Raw genomic sequence first — 13,368 nt, 5'->3', positions numbered from 1 at the left:
TGCTGACTATCAAGCACCAGAGGGTCAGCAAAGCACAAAGAGTCCCCAAATTTCTCAATGTCAGTACTCACAAGGCCCAAGGACAGAATGATAGCCTGCTTCCAATCTTTCAAGTGAAACAATCCAGTGATACCAAACAGATATTTGGCAGACAGCTTCCCTCAGTCAGCTTACTGTAGAACCAAGGTCACTCTCTCTAACTTCAGGCCCTCAGGTCAACCCACCTGAGGCTGGATGGCAGCAGGTGACAGGTGAGGAAAGTCTGTGTCCAGCCTGGCTTGGTGCAATCCTCTCCTGCGAAAGACACTGAACCCATGTGCTCAGTGAACATAAATACCTCTCTCAGAATCCAATGGGGCCACTCTACCCTGCAGTTGGATGTGACAGTATCCATATTCATGTTGTTAATTTGCCCAGCCCGTACCCATGTTCTGGAAGGTTCTCATAGCTTCCTGAAGGCAAGCAGAACTCAGTCAAACGTCACCAGAGCATCATGAGTAGACTTGACTAATCAATCACAGCATCATGTTAAGCAGAGAGCCCAATAGATTTTCCACCCAAACTCTCTTGCAGCTGAGCAGGCTCAGTTACTCTTAAAGGTTGTCCTGGCCCCTTGCCAAGCCTCCTGTTGGGGATTGACCAGGATCCTCTAAGAGTACAGACCAGCCACTCCTCAAATCCGTCCACTGCTTCAAAGTTCTAGAACACAGGGAAATTCCATGGGGCTGGTCTGCAGAGCCTCTCACCTCTGACCACAATTAACTCTGCTAGCTATTTCACCCAGGATGCTACTCAGCCTTTCTGGCTAACAATTGAGCTAGACCTAACCCCTAGCTAACTAGAGGGGTGCTACTCCTACATCCCTAATCCTAACTTAGGCTATGTGCTGCCCTGGCACAATTGCAAAGGTAGAGTCCATGTAAATACAGAGGCCATCAGAAGCATTCTCCAGCAGTTGGTGTCTTCGGGCAAGTTCTGATGACTTTACATCCAGGTAGTAGTGCACGACATTCTTCTGCTCCTCAAGGGTGTTGTCCTCGTTCTGTCTAGCTTATGTGCACTGGTCTGATTGGGGACATTCTCAGCTCTCTCTCTGGCCTATCACAGGCCCCAGGACCTCTCCACTCCGAACCACTGTCCGTCCACATCACAGGATCAGTGGGTCAGACCCAGAGAAAAACCTGCCAAAAGACCAAAGAACCGGGAAAGCATTAACTCCTACCCACCCTTCTAGGACAGCACCTAACTGGGTTTTTTCAACCTGCTAACAAACTGATAGATGATGTTGACACTTGTATAGGAATAGAAAAAGAAAACAATTACATAGCAAACAAGATACTATAGCGATGCAAGGTATGGCGTCTAAGTGTGGTCGCCCATTTCCTTAAATATATTATGTCCACCCAGACCAGAAATCTCAGAATGTATCCTGTTAATCTTGTGATGTAAGGAACACGTTTCCAAATAGACGGGCCATGGTGATAATTAGACCTTCCCGAGATCCCAGACCTGGGAAAAGAAACCCCGCCAAAGATCCCAGAAACGAACTAAAATAATAATCTTGATACAGAAACCCCCATCAATTGAGGAATCAACAAAGGGAACTGTAATTGCACAAGGGGGTCACAGAAAGAAAGAGAAAGGAAATAGTGGATGAAATAAAGGAGGAAGACGATAAGAGAGGGGTAAAGAAGATAGGAGGAAGGACCAGTCAAGAAGGGACCAAGAGAAAGGGGACATAAAGAGATAGCGGAATAGAGCAGATCAGCCCTCCCATCCAGGAGCCCAAGCAGCACACAAACCGGACAGCAAACGAGTTGAGCCCCCCAAAACCAACTCAGGCAGGTGCCTGAAGATGGGAATCAGTGTAGACAAAATATTGCCAAGGTATCCACGTGTCTCAAAAAACTTCCCCGTGGTCATACAAAGAGGCTGTGAGGTTCTCCATGTCTCGCAACTCATTAAATTTAGAGAACCAAAGGAACCTCATAGGTGGGTGCACAGACCTCCAACACAAGGGAACACAATCCTTGGCCGCATTCAACAGTTGAATCATCAAAGAAGCTGTATATTTTTTAATAGGGCGGTTTACGAGGTACAACAAGCATGCTGCGGGGCACAGGCCACATGGACACTCGTCAGAGCCTTAATGGTGCCAGCCACCATCTGCCAGAAGGGTTTGATTTTAGGGCAGGTCCAGAAAATATGCAGCATCTTACCTCGATCAGTCCCACATCTCCAACACAGGTCCGAGACCTGTGGGAAAATATGGTGTATGGTCATAGGAACCCAATACCACCGGGTCAAAATCTTGTAACTGTTTTTTTGGACCCTGGAGGCAATGGACAACTTCTGTGCAAAATGGAGAATCTTCATTCTCTGTGTTTCCGTAAGACGGAGGCCTAAATCGCCCTGCTAGTGAGTGAGAAAGGTAGGTAGAATGTCATCCTGTAGACTGATCAGGGCAGAATAAAGAGTGGAAAGACAATGCCTAATGGGCTCTCTCTTATGGCAGATATTCTCCAAGGCCGTGAGACGACGGCCAAGCCCCGTGGAGTGAGAGCATTGTCGAAGAAAATTACGAAGTTGCAGACTGTTCCAGAAGGCCAACAGAGGATCCACAGTCATCAGCAAAGCAGAAGGCGCAAGATTACCATCTGTATCCAGGAAATCGAAAAAGTGTAGACGCCCCTAGGCCTCCAAGCGATGAAACTAGGGGTCCTCCAGTCCCGGAGGAAATTCGGGGTTCGCCAAAATGGGGAGCATAGGAGAGGCAATGGGGAGAGGGAGGAGTTGCGGAAAGTCCCTTGGGACACTAGCAAAGTGCTACCCAGTGTAGGGTGGTCCAGCAAAGTCCTAGGCAATTTTGACAGGATCCAGGGCCAGATTTTGGCGGTACCCCCAGAATCCTCCAGCTCCATATTCACCCAAAGCTTCATCTAAGCATGACAGTGCCAGTCTACCAATCTCGTCAGGTGAACTGCTCTGTAATACGCTCAGACATCCTGGAGTCCTACACCCCGAAGACGCTTCGGCAGGTGTAGTAATCAAAATTGAAGACGAGGTTTCCGATGGGACCAAAGTCTTGGAAGAGAGCATACATCTTCTTGAAAAAGACGGGAGGAAATGGAATGGGAAGGGCCTGGAGAATGTAGAGAATCCAGGGGAGCAAAGTCATCTTGAGAGCATTACAGCGCTCAAACCATGTGAGGGCAAGAGAGTGCCAATGCAACAGATCCACTCTCGTATGCTGCAGGAGTTAGCCAAATAGAGAGCAGCCATGTCAGGAGTATAGTGAACCCCCAAGTAACAGATGGATTCAGAGGCCCAACGAAAAGAAAACATAGGGCAAAGCTGGCTCACCACGGCATTCGGTATTGTAATATTAAGGGCTGTGGATTGGAAAAGTTAATCTGAAAAAAGGACAGGGATCCAAACACACGAAAAGCAGTCACCAGGGCTGGCAGAGAGGTAAGCGGGTCAGTTAAAAAGATCAAATCATTTGCAAAAGCAGCCACCTTGTGAGCCCCGGAAGGCTTAAGAAGGCCAGGGATATTAGGGTCTGTCTGGATCATGCAAAAAAAGGGTTCCAATGAAAGCACAAAGATCAGTGGAGAGAGTGGGTACCCCTGGCGGGTGCCATTCGTTATATCAAAAAAGTCCGACCTAACTTCATTGACCTTAACAGCCGTGAAAGGACAAGAATAAAGAGAGGAAATCCAAGACAACATGGCAGGCCCCAGGCCAATATGGTGTAGAGTGGTCAGGATAAACTGCCAATGGACCCTGTCAAAGGCCTTTTCCACATCCATAGACAGCAGGAGAAGGGGGCTGCGAGAGGTCCTGGCCGCATGAATAAGGTTAAGAACTCTAGCCGCGTTGTCTCTCGGTTCCCGTAGAGGGATGAACCCCGCCTGATTGGTAAATGTGGGAGCAGTCTGTTCGCCAAAATCCTGGCAAACAATTTCATATTTGAGTTCAAAAGAGCAATCTGCCTATATTTCCCGCATCTGGAGGAATCCTTACCTTATTTAGGGATCAAAGAAATGTACGGCCTGAGTGTATCTCTAGGCAAAGATTGACCCTGAACAATGGAATTGAGAGCCGGGACCAAATTGGGAGAAAGGTCCGGTAATAGGTTGGGGTAAATCCATCAGGGTCAGGAGCCTTCTTGGGCTTTGACTGAGCCAATGCCACACCAAGTTCCTCCAAAGTAATTGATGCCTCCAGCACTTTACAAACCTCCGGGGGAAAAGACGGCGTCCCGATGCCAAAATGTAAGAAAGGAGTGAGGGCGACTGTGTAAGCCGTGTACCAGGGTGGGCTCCCCAGGATACAGTGAAGTCATGAACAATGAAAGCAACCCCAACACCAGCTTTTGTCACAACAGAATTTTACTTAGATGTGGCAAATAAACACAACCACAAATGCTGGAAACATACAATGAATTTACATACACCCAGCCCAAAGGCTGAGACCCTTGCGCTGCACAGTACGGCGCCTTCTGATGAATGAAGGTAGAAAGTGAAGTAATTTGCCTACTGGCGGGCACAAATAAGCTGCCACACCTTACCTGTTATTATCCTAAAAGAGCAGGAATCAGTGTATGGGTGTACGGTATGGGCTAGCCTGCGGTACAGCACGACAGCTTACAATCTTACACAAATCTACAGTATTCCCCCTCCCATAACTGATCCTGTAGCACGTGCCTGAGTATTCCTTCTGAGCAAAACGCCAGTCTGGCTTGAGTTTGTAGGATTTTATCAGCTCTCCAATGTGAAATGTCACTTTAAGTTGTGCAATCCTTCCAATGATCAGTAACAACACTTGTGGCCTGACACAAACAGAGACCCTAACTAACTATAGGCCTGTCTCAGTCCTATAGGCGCCGACACTGAAATGAGGTGGGTGCACGATCTTACCCACCCGGGTCTGCTTTGTATCCGCTGGTGACTCTGAACAGAACAAATGTCTCTCCAATAAGCATGCAATATCACAGTATATATATTGCTTAGTTCCTCAGCTTCCCATCAGCTTCCTGGCAGCAATCTTCCTTTCTTTGAACAGGGTTAGCGTCTTGAACACCATCAGCTTCACTCAACTGAATTTCAGATTATGGAGGGCTGTCCTCACATCTGGATGGCATCGGATTCTCAGATCACACAGCCCCCCTTCTCTCTCCCAAGCACAGCTGCTCTCCTCTCCTCTTCCTGTTCACTCTCCATGTGTAAAACCCCACCCCTTCATGAATATGGAAATCTCTATGCAGTCTGAGGCTGTGTTAGAAAAACAGTAACATCTTGTGGCTAAACTGCAGAATGTCAGTCAAAACATTTAATTTACTCCACACAAGCAGTATTCAAACAATGAGGGCTGTTTCCCCATCTCACAACTGTAACGCAACCGGACCCCAACTGCACTTGGGTATTTCCATTAGACTCCCGCTTCCTTGTCCGAACACAGATCCACGGACACCACTCTTGAACGAAACCCAGGAAATAGACTGCTTTATTTTAACACAGATACAAGATATATACACAGGGCAGGGCAATACATTTACTATCAAGAAAAACACAGCAGGCACCCCCCACCAAGCCAATACACAAACAATTACATCCCATAATAGTTTGCTCCCAAGTAAGACACATAATAGAACAATGAGATACAACCACATGGCATTAAACAAGGAACAACCCCCACCTATCTCCTAGACATGTCTACACAATATTAGGGCATTTCACCCTTCACCCCTAACAGGCACAGGGTGACTTACATAAAAGGGATATCGGGAGCTGAGACAGGGGTCTCCCCACCCCTCCAAAGTGAGCTGTGTTGCATGGGCCCCCATCCAAAGTCAATTCTGTCGCATATTTCCCTTTCAGCAGAAGACTAATGCAGGAGTAAACCCCAGACGGGTGGACTCCGAAGTTAGTCTGTACTTCCAGTCCCCCAATGCCAGCACCCACACAGTACCCCAAACAAATTGTCCCAAACATAGCATTACTCACCCAGCCAATCTCTGCCTCTCTCGTAGAACATACCCGCTGCTGGGGAGAAGTATGGATTAGTCCTTCTCCCTGAAGTCCTCTCAGCTGCTGGAGAGAACACAGGGTGCTGGGCCGACTCCATAATGCTATTGGGGATCTGGGCTGACTGCCCAGCATCCCTGGGGTATCCAGTGGGTGACTGTAGACTCATCCACTTTGACTTGGTGGACATCCCCCAGTGTTTGCAAAGTAAGTCTGACATCTTCTTGTCCCAATGCCAGACCCTTTTCTGGGGTTGTGTCAGTGGAGCCCGAAGTCCCATCCAAGGACATCAGCTCAAGCTGCTATTGTGAGGTGCCGATTGCATCCTCTTCCTGTAGCTCCTGCGGTGCTGATTGTTGTGGGCAGAGGTCAACGCCATGCCCTGATGCCAGCTCTTCTGCTGGAGGCTGGCCGGCTGGTTCCTCCTCAGCAGAAAAGTCAATCAAATCCCCAGTCTCTGGAACTGGTGTCTGGGAATCGGGGTTCACCATCTCCTGTCCGTGGAACCCAGAAGATGTTACCAGTGCTGGGCAGAGTTCAGAAATGTTTAGCCCTGTTGCCAGCTCTTCTGCTGGAGGCTCACCAGGTTGTTTTTGCTCAGCAGAGAAGTCTATCAAATCCCCAGTCTCTGGAATTTCCACTGCTGATTCTTGGGCATGCTGCTGAACATGTTTTATCAGTTTCCTGTATGCCCTTTCCAGATCTTGTTCTTTCATCAGCAGGTATTCCAGATCTGGTTCAAGCTCTGAGACCCCTGTGAGACCGAACATAGCTTCTCTGTCTTCTCGCAGGTCCTCAAGGGTAGGTTCTCCTTCATCGCCAAACATAAAATGATCTGTAAGGCTCTCCCACAGCAATCCAGGGACACCAAAGTCATATCCCTCCGGAGAGCATTCTGTTGTCACCCCTAAATATTCCTGCTCTGTGTACCATTGCAGAGCCCGATATCAGTTGTCCAGCTCTATCTCCTGCTAGACCAGCCTGTCCAACTCAGTCACCCATTGCTCCTGGGGTCACTCTCCCAGTAATGGCATCAGTAACTTCCGATGGTCCCTGGCCCGTTCCCCTGGGGTTGGATAGCACTTGCCCTTGTCCATACCAGCAACCTGGAGGGCTCCACTCCAACACCCGAATCTGCTGCCTGAGCTCCAGGTACTCAAGACACAGTCCTGGGGTATGCTGCAAGAACGATCTGCAACAGCCCTGGGAACTCTGATGCCAGATCCATATCTCCACTGTGGTGACCAACTTCTACTTTCCTCATCTTGAATCCCGGTGGTGGTTTGGACATGTTCACAGCTTGGAAGCACAATCCCACTGCTGTCACCAATGTAACGGAACCGAACCCCGACTGCACTTGGGTATTTCCGTTAGACTCCCGCTTCCCTGTCCAAACACAGATCCACAGACACCACTCTTGAACTAAAACCAGGAAATAGACTGCTTTATTTTAACACAGATACAAGATATATATATACAGGGTGGGGCAATACATTTAGTAACAAGAGACACACAGCAGACACCCCCCACCAAGCCAATACACAAACAAATACATCCCATAATAGTTTGCTCCCAAGCAAGACACACAATAGAACAATGAGATACAACCACATGGCATTAAACAAGGAACAACCCCCACCTATCTCCTAGACATGTCTACACAATATTAGGCCATTTCACCCTGCACCCCTAACAGGCAGAGGGTGACTTACACATAAGAGGGTAATGGGGAGCTGAAACGGGTCTTCCCACCCCTCCAAAGTGAGCTATGTTCCATGGCTCCCCCACCCAAAGTGACTCCCGTCACAGCAACCCTTGCGAGTGGGTGGTACCCATAGAGGAATGACCTAGGACCCGAGGAAGTTTGGCCGAGGTTTGGGCCTGGGGAACTCTAAGAGCCCTCGCCAATAAAGTGCCCAGCTTATTGGAATATTCATACATAGAGCAATGGGCCATGCCAGTTTTTGCTTTGTCTTAAAGTAGAGAAGAGATTGCAAGTCCTCATGAACTCTAGAGAGTTCAAGATAAGTAGTCCGCATCAAGGATGCTTTGTTGGAGCACTCCAGCCTGCCCAAATCCTGCAGAAGGCTGTCAATCGGACGAGAATGCTCCCGCTTAAGATGCACACCTACACGAATCAAAAGGCCCCGAACCACTGGTTTGTGGGCTTCCCACACCACAAGAGGGTTGTCCACCGAGTCATTATTGGTCACAAAGTACTCCACAAAAGAGCGGTCCGCAAGGCGCTACAGGTATCTGAAGACGGAAAGAGGGTCTCATTCAGTCTCCAGGTGGGAGGACCTCAGGTCATTGAATTCAACCTGAGAGTAAGATGGACCGAAGCATGGTCAGAGAAAGAAAAACATAGATCTGTGAGGAGACCACTGACGAAAGAGCCAGATATGAGATCAGAATGTAGTCTAGATGTGAATAGATATGATGAACAGGTGAAAAAAAGGAATAATCATGACCCTGAGGGTTCAGCAATGCCACGGGTCAACTAAGCGTAAGAGCTGACGATCGTCCTTCAAATGTTGAAGACGGGCATATGAGAGATGGGAAGAGCCCTGAGAGACATCCATGGCAAAGTTAAGATCACCACCAAAAATTAGGGTCCCCTCAACAAAGCCTAGGAGAGTGGACAATAAAGTATGCAAGAATTGGGCCTGGTAAAGATTAGGAAAATAATCATTGACAAAGGTATACTGCACATCCTGAATCAATCCCTTGAGCAACAGGAATCGACCAAGCGGATCCGACTGTACCAAGACACGCGACCAGGGCACCGCACCTCCAATCAGAATGCTGATGCCTTTGATTTAGAAATAGGGAGGAACTGTGATACACTCATGGGAAGTCCCGTTTGGTTAGTTTCGGGATATGATCACATTTCAAATGTGTTTGCTGTAGAAAGGCAATTTGAGTTTTACTCTTTTTGAGGTCAGCCAGCAGCAGCAAGCGCTTCTCCCGGGTGTTGAGATCCCAGGTAAGAATAGTTATCTTCAGATAACCCTTTGTGGTAGGAGAGCCAAAAACTGCAGGATAAGTATAAGGGCATGGGGTCAGGGCCCCTGGGTGGGATTGGCGACCACAATAAAAAGAGAGAGAGCAGAGCCCCCAGTAACGAGGGAAAGGGACCAGAAAGAAGAGAAACAAAGTTAAAGAAAGGGAGGGGAAAAGGAAGAGAAAAAAAGAGTTAAGAGAAGCACCGAGAAAAAAGGGGAAAAGGAAGAGAGAAAAACAGAAAGGGGACTAGAAGAAAAAAAAAAGGGGGGAAAAAGAAGAAAGAGGGAGAAAAAGAGAAGGGAAGGGAGGGATTGGCTTGGATCAGATAACTATTCATAATCTAGGAATTGTTCCTCCCTTACTATTTGTGGAACATTCTTCCAGAAGCAAGCAGGAGCAATCAGCCAGAAGGCATAGGGAAATGCTGAACAGACCTAAAAAGTAAAGTGTAACTTGGCTGGATACAGCAGAGCCATATAATAAATTTAGCCATCCCAGGACAGAAGGTGCTATATTCACCCTCTCAAAAATTGGTCTTGTTCTCATAGGCCAGGCAAAAAAAAAAAATAAAGAAGATTAAAAGTTAATTCTGTAAATTGGAAGAGGCAGGTAGAAGATGTTGATTATGGCAGTGAGGATGCCATTGTCTACCCTGTAGAGGTCTGTGCATCCCTCCATGGATATGCCTCCCCAGACCATCACTGACCCACCACCAAACGGTCATGCTGAATGATGTTACAGGCAATATAAAGTTCTCCACGGCTTCTCCAGACCCTTTCACGTCTGTCACATGTGCTCAGGGTGAACCTGCTCTCATCTGTGAAAAGCACAGGGTGCCAATGGCAGACCTGCCAATTCTGGTGTTCAATAGCAAATGCCAACCGAGCACAGAGCCCACTAGAGGATGTCGGGCCCTCAGGCCACCCTCAAAGTCTATTTCTGATTTGTCAGAGACATTCAGACCAGTGCCTGCTGGAGGTGTTTTGCTGAAAGTGCTCATCCTGTTCCTCCTTGCACAAAAGGAGCAGATACCGGTCCTGCTGATGGGTTAAGGACCTTCCACAGCCCTGTCCAGCTCTCCTAGAGTAACTGACTGTCTCCTGGAATCTCCTCCATGTTCTTGAGACTGTGCTGGGAGACACAGCAAACCTTCTGGCAATGGCATGTATTAATGTGCCATGCTAGAGGAGTTGGACTGCCTGTGCAACCTCTGTAGGTCCAGGTATTGCCTCATGCTACCAGTAGTGACACTGACCCTAGCCAAATAAAAAACTAGTGAAAAACAGTCAGAAAAGATGAGTAGGGAAAAAATGTCTGTGGCCTCCACCTGTAAAACCATTTCTGTTTTGGGGGTCGTCTCATTGTTGCTCATCTATTACACCTGTTAATTTCATTAACACCAAAGCAGCTGAAACAACCCCCTCTGCTACCTAACTGACTAGATCAATATCCCAGGAGTTTCATTGACTTGATGCTATACTCTGATTAAAAAGTGTTCCTTTAATTTTTTTGAGCCGTGTATATCTGAATGGCAAGGCAGATATTGGCAAAGCACGTCCACCTCATTGGCACTCATTGTTGCAGAGAAGGGATGGTAGATTATTATTATTATACAGTATTTATAAAGCGCCAATAGTTCGCTCAGCGCTGTATATTACAAGATATATAGATGGACTTAGTTAGCCCTAAAGTAAGGAGAAGTCAAGTCCTTAAGCTGGCCATAAACAGGTAGACATGTAGCTTTTTTTTCATACATCCAGTTCATGATGATGTTGTGATCTGACAGCGAACAAGTGTTTTAATAAAGGAAATAGTTTTTTTGGGCCACCTTGGCCCAACAAGCTATTTAAAGTGATAGCAAAGCTGGAGTTATGTGTTAACACACTGCATCGGACCAGATAGGTCTGAATGGACCCTCATAGTTTCGATCTTTGTCACCCTTTTGCAGCAAGTGCATGAACAAGAACAAATACATGGCAGGATTACAAATATTATTTTATTAATAAAAACTACAAATTTAAAAAGGCTGAATGTTTTTTTAATTAACATTAACATGCTAAAGCTTATATAAGATTTTGGTGACTTGATTTACATCTACTTTACAGATACTTGTCAAAGTGCATTAGATCTTTTGTGCAATGTTCATTAAAGTCCAAAAAACATTTTAAACAAATCAACATAGGGTACAATGTATTATATTGTTCTAAAGATCACATAGCTGTACATTAAATAAGAACTAAGAAAGAAACCTGCAATCAGCATGACAAATATATTAATCTATGTTTTACAGATCCGTAATGAGTTCTTCTGATGGTGTTTTAAGAAGAAACCTTGCAAAATGTGAGATATATAGTATGGTCTTCATATAGGCCCAAAACATCAGATATTTAAACTCTAGGCCTCACATATAGGTAGAGGTTACAGCAAATATTTTATGTTAGGAATTTTTTTACAGCAGTTTTTACCTTCTTGTTTCTCAGACTGTAAATAAACGGGTTGAGCATTGGTATAATGATGCTCTACTCCACACTGATCTGATCGTTGGTTGGTGAGTAGATGGAGCCTGGCCGAAAGTACATAAATATGACTGTGCTGTAGAAGAGGATGACCATGGTGAGGAGAGATGAGCAAGTGGAGAAGGTTTTCTATCTCCCTCGGGATGACTGTAAATTCAACACTGCTTTGATGATGAGTATGTAGGACCCTAGGATGAAGAGCACCGGACCAAAGATGACAATGGGACCTTCAATGAAGAGATCCTTCTGAAGAGTGTCTGATACTCCTGAACAGGCTAACATCATTATTACAGGAAGATCACAGAAAAAGTGTCGGATTAGCCAACTACAGTGCAGCTGAGAAGAAGTCAGCATGGTATATAAAGTAGAGTGGAGACACACGAGGAACCAAGAGATAGCCACCAGGCAGATACAAGTTCTCTTGTTCATAATTTTCAGATAACGTAGAGGGAAACAAACTGCACAATATCGATCAAAAGCCATGATGGCCAACAAAAAACTGTCCATGTTGCCCACTGCCAGAAACAAAAATAGCTGGGTGAAGCATCCAGTGATGGAGATGAGATTGTCTCTAGAAAGAAAGCCATATAAGGCCCTGGGGATGATAATGGAGGTAAAAAATACATCCACAAAGGCAAGGTTCCCCATCAAAAGGAACATGGGGGTGTGAAGCTGAAGCTGTGATGTAACAAGTGTGAGGATAAAGGTGTTTCCTGCAATTGAAAAGACATAAACAACCAAAAATAAGGAGAAGAGAGGAAAGAGAAGATGAGGTGTATCAGAAAACCCCAACAGGACAAAGCCAGAAAGAGTCTTATTTTCAGAAGGTACCATGTTTATATAGGTCAGTTATTAATGAAACAAAAAGGAGATCACACGGTGCAACTTGATATCACAGGGTGGAACTTGATGTTTTGTTTAAAAAATGTTTAATTTTAAGCCATGGCGTATAACAAACGGTGCCCAGATAATGCAAACCAAGACAAGATAAACTGAAGAACTAGTTACATGTACATTTGTTGAGTAGTGGGTCTGAAGAAAGAGCAAAATTAATCAATTAAATATGTGTAAATGTTTGTTTATTTAAAATCTTGCAAACATACAGCTTGTTAATAAAAACATATTTACATGTATACAAAAAATAAAATGAATATATATATATTGTGACAGTATGAAAGACGCGGTGATCGATGGATGCTATGTTTCACCTCGCATGAGATCATTTCTGGGAGATTAAGGTGGAGTCCATTCCATGTTTTCTGGGCCACTATGGCAGAGGTGGTTTCGGACTGAATAAGGCAAGGCTGGAGCAAGAAGTTGCTCTTGGCCTGGGACCAGGGGCGGACTGACAACTCATGGGGCCCCCCGGGCAATAGGGGATCATGGGGCCCCTGTGTCCTTGCCCAAACTCAAAAAAGCCTATGAAAAAGGTACCAGGGGCATCTCATGGGACCCCCTACTGACCCTGGGCCCTCGGGCAGTGCCCGAGTCTCCAAATGGTCAGTCCGCCCCTGCCTGGGACTCAGAGAGTCATATCTGAGTGAGCTGTGGATGAAAGTTTGTATTGTGCAAGAAAGGAAAAGGTTTGCATACTGTTTTCATTTTGTTAGTGACAGGGAGAAGCCCTTCACCTTTGCAAGAGGAATCTCCTATGTTTAGTTAGTGCTTTGATGGCGAGGGTTTTTTTTCTGTTTTGTTTGTTTATGATGCTTGCAACCTTTTAAATAAAATTGACGACAAGTCAGATTTTACGAAAGCTGCTGTTTGGACTACCCTTTTCCCAGGGAAGGTGATCCCCCACCTGAGTTACCCCCACT

At 46.0% G+C, this 13,368-nt stretch overlaps 1 pseudogene; it reads right to left on the bottom strand.

The window, feature by feature from the left end:
• Nucleotides 1-11,467: 11,467 nt before the first annotated feature.
• On the bottom strand, nt 11,468-12,385 carry LOC149442152 (olfactory receptor 1L6-like; annotated as a pseudogene).
• Between the last annotated feature and the right edge of the window lie 983 nt (nt 12,386-13,368).

The sequence above is a fragment of the Staurois parvus genome, unplaced genomic scaffold (assembly GCF_062004578.1).
Source record: "Staurois parvus isolate SC_StPar_1 unplaced genomic scaffold, SC_StPar_1.0 ptg000906l, whole genome shotgun sequence".
NCBI classification, from domain to species: domain Eukaryota; kingdom Metazoa; phylum Chordata; class Amphibia; order Anura; family Ranidae; genus Staurois; species Staurois parvus.
Note: the sequence above shows the minus strand (reverse complement) of the source record. Positions and strands in the feature narration are given on the sequence as shown.